Here is a 4,154-nt window from a genome sequence, read left to right as displayed (position 1 = left end):
AGAATCTTTTATCTTTTACTTTTTACTTGACAAGGTAGAAAAGTTGAATTGCTTTATAAAACCAAAAAGTGAAGTGATCAACTCATTCCCAGTCCAAGTAAAAAATTTGAATTACTTTTTAAAACCAATTAGTGAAGTGATCAACTCATTCCCAGTCTAAGGGTTTGTGTATAGGCCTTGCACTTTTACAAGCAACGTACCAATAGGTTATAACCATTGCGATGCTCGCCTCACATAATATTTTGGCTTACCATTTCTTACCTAGTATTAGAATTATAGGATAACAATAATATATCCCTAGTTCTTAAAAGTTGTGAAAAATGAGATATCATTTCTTAAAACCCAGTGTAAATATTTTGCACTAATCCCTGATTCAAGGCCCTTCTACATTTTGCATTAATCCCTCAGAAAGCCCTTCTATTTCATAAGGATAGGTGCTCACAAAAATTAAATTCATAATGTGCCCAGAATATTGTTGTTTGCATTGTCTTCTAAAACCATTTTGAATTATGAGTGATTTATAATTTTGCAAAGTTGATGAGAACAGAGAACTGCTACTGTCATTTAAAAGACATCAAAAGTTGTAGAGGTAAAAGGAAGGAAAAAGTACAATATTTAATGATTAAAGTTACAGTTGAATTCACTTGAATTTGAAGCCTTGGGCATGCTCGACTCTATTATAGACCATACTACAAGAAGAAAATCAAGCCTAATATTTTACAGTATTCATTTCCTTCCAAATTTTATCACCTCATTGGTATAATAGCCTGATAATCACAATCAAAATTTGAGCAAGCTAGTATTTCCAAAATACCACACTTGCTAGCAAACAGATTTACCATAACATCTTCAACCAGGTTGTTTTGCCAACTACTTTTAACAAATTTAGCATAAAATCTGCAACCAGGTTGCATTCATGGAAGTCTAGTCTCTTAATGCACAAGAAGAGTGATAATCAGAGACAACCATAGAAACAAAGGCAACGTGAGCGCAGAAGTGCAGGATTTGTTTTCTGGCCCTCCACTCACATCAGCAACTTCTTGCCCAGACCTTGAAAAACACAACAAAATACCGAACACATTATTTTGCACCATAAAACCAGTTGTTCTTGGGTTGCAAAATATACTGTCATGCATGCAGAATTACAAGAGTCATTCAAGTACACTGTACCTTGACAAAGAACACTAAATGGTTTATATCAGTAAAACTTGAGCGCGGGAATTTACCTGAATGCGTAGAAGCAACCAGGATAACCTGCGTGGCCAGTGACAGAAGCACAAGCATTTTAGAAGAAGGCTGTAGAAAAATCAATTGCTCAAACAACAAACAAACTATACAATAAAATGAACATACATTCCATTTTTTTTACATTGGAGTTGCAGATTGGGGAAGGGGGAATATCAATATTATTGGGCTTACTTGGGCTGACATCTATTACCATTGCAGCACCCTAGAAATCACAGGACCCCGGTGCCTTCATATTTTTTTGATAATACCTGTTGAATGCAAATGAAGCATGGGCGAATAAAGTATTGGGTGCATAGCAAGACCCACCAGGTTGTATAGGGTCACAATCTGCATAACCAGGGCCATAGGCCCAATCCAGAGCTGCTTGCAAACTAATGGGGTCAGTACTGTATCTCGCAACACACCATGTGTTATCTTCTTCTTTGCTCTGACCCCTGACTTCTGTTAAATTTTGCCCATCAAAATGAGTCCTATTAGAGTTTAAAATGTCCAAATGTTGGACTTCACTGAAGCGATCAAAAGAAAGTAACTCGGAGGGGATTTGAATGAGGGACATTGTGAAAAGAAGCCACCAGGCTGGGAGGTCAGCGAGCACCATAAGAGCTAGGGTAGGGGACGATCAGAATTATGGCAAGTATATGGGTGGAAAATGTTGACTCAGGAATTTACAGAAGTAAATACACTGAGCCAAACTGGTAAGAGTAATTATGTTAGAATTCCAATCCCCTGTTCACACCCCTGTTGATAAACCTGAGACTCACAGAGGCCAAATACAATGCATGAGAATTGTTATTGGAATCAGCTATGGTAGGTTGATGATGCCAGGAGGCATGCACGCCTTCCCATCTACCAAAGCAATAGCCTTTCATGTGATACATAAACCCAGAATCCCAATATCCCAATGGAAACGCTAAAATGAGTTTTCTTACTAGCAGAGGCAACGATAGCCAGAACCACCGCAATCGCGATCAGCACCCAACTCCGGAAGCTCATGCTGAGCAAAGAAACTACGCCTTCCCATCTTCCATAGCAATAGCCTGTCATGTGATACATAAACCCAAAATCCCAATGGCAACGCTAAAATGAGTTTTCTCACCAGCAGAGGCAATGATAACCAGAAACATCGCAATCACGATCAGCACCGAACTCGAGCAAAGAAACTATAACTGACCAAAGCTTCTTTCAATTTCAACAAAATATGGCAGCGCAGGTTCTGAGATTCAAAATTCCAATCTGGAGCGCCATTATACAATTCAAAATTTGGTGGCAATTAATATCAGATGGTATGGGGAATGGATAGCATATGATACACGACATGCCATGATACACATGCCACTCATTTCAATGGGCATCAATACAAACAATGAGATGGATGATGGCATCATGCATATCTCCATCACTATTAACCAAAAAGTGTTTGCCTGAAAATTAAATAGATGTCAGATTGTTGGCGCCCTGAGGTCCGTAGGGAGTGCATTAATGGATCAATAGATTTGGAAATAGGCTCTGCCGTCCTTCGGCAGACTTTTGGTAAAATCGTTTGCTATCCTTGCTTACGCCTCTGCTCAAACCCTGAGTGATTGGCCCAAACACCTAGAGGCTTAACATAATTATTATTATCATAATAACTCTCGCAGGAAATTTCTTAATGCGTATTTTAAAAAGGCAGAGGAGTTGGCCGAAAACTTATGGAAATTTCAGTTATATTTAGAAAAAATCTGGCCAGGATTTTTGTAAATCCAAGTTATAGTTGTTAAACTTCAAAATTTTAGGTGTCTTGGACGTTGTTGATGGTGCTGAATCCATTTCCACCATCAAAAACACGATTCAAACACTGCCTCTACAAGATTTTTGAATTTTTTTTGCCCATATTCCAGCCACTTTTAGCCGTCCAAGCAATTCCTCCGCATAAGACGACTCCATTTCTTAAACCCAATTCAACCTAAGGCAATCATTGTCAGCCTCGGCCATCACTTCTCTAATTTTGTCAAACAGTTTGGATAGTTAGTAACCATCCTCCAGTTGCATCCACCAGTTTTCTGGTTGGTTTTAACATCTTGTCTTGTTGGTTGTAATAACAAGACAGATAAAAAACAGAAAACAAAGATTCAAGAATAAAAATTTATGAACGAAGATATCATATATTTTATATTATATTAGAGTAAAAATTTTCATCTAACTTCTAGCTTCCATGCATGATGATTAATTTAAAGTAAAGTTATTAAAGCTGATAATATTGATATTATAATATATTAATATTAATAATATATTTAATAATAATAATAATAATAATATTAATATTAATCTTTTAATATTAATATTATACCGCTTGAGTGGGCTTAATGGTTAAGTGCATGTGTTTCCTCCTAAGAGGTGGGCCTAATGGTTAAGTGCATGTGTTTCCTCCTAAGAGGTCACAGGTTCAAAACCAAAGGGGTAGAGTATGTATGCTTTCATAGACTTTTTATTTTTTAACAACGTGGTGAATTGGTAACTGTGAGGCCTAATCAAAGGGAGAACCAAGATCAGTCCTCGTAGCTGCCACTATAACACCAAGAGTACATCTAACAACCTACAAGCCAGATATACTAATATACTAATTTCTTATGATTTTGGCAAGAATCAGGAGACCCAAGATTAGTCCTCGTAGCTGCCACTATAACACCAAGAGTACATCCAACAACCTGCAAGCCAGATATACTAATATACTAATTTCTTATGATTTTGGCAAGAGTCGAGACTCAGGCGTGGGGGGAGGGGAGAAGTCTACTCCTTGAGTCACACACCATAGCAGGACACTATACTCAATGAGATTTGAACCCTAACCTCGCGGGTTTCACCTAACGAACCCAACTGTCAATATGCCTTCATAGACTTAGCAGTCATATCACTCAGGAGAGGTGGGT

At 37.8% G+C, this 4,154-nt stretch overlaps 1 pseudogene; it reads right to left on the bottom strand.

Annotated features, from left to right (window-relative positions):
- Positions 1-932: 932 nt before the first annotated feature.
- On the bottom strand, positions 933-1,846 carry LOC149157062 (glucan endo-1,3-beta-glucosidase 13-like; annotated as a pseudogene).
- Between the last annotated feature and the right edge of the window lie 2,308 nt (positions 1,847-4,154).

This window comes from Pinus tabuliformis, chromosome 9 (assembly GCF_031772625.1).
Source record: "Pinus tabuliformis cultivar Carrire ecotype Pingquan chromosome 9, CPIR1, whole genome shotgun sequence".
Taxonomy (NCBI): domain Eukaryota; kingdom Viridiplantae; phylum Streptophyta; class Pinopsida; order Pinales; family Pinaceae; genus Pinus; species Pinus tabuliformis.
Note: the sequence above shows the minus strand (reverse complement) of the source record. Positions and strands in the feature narration are given on the sequence as shown.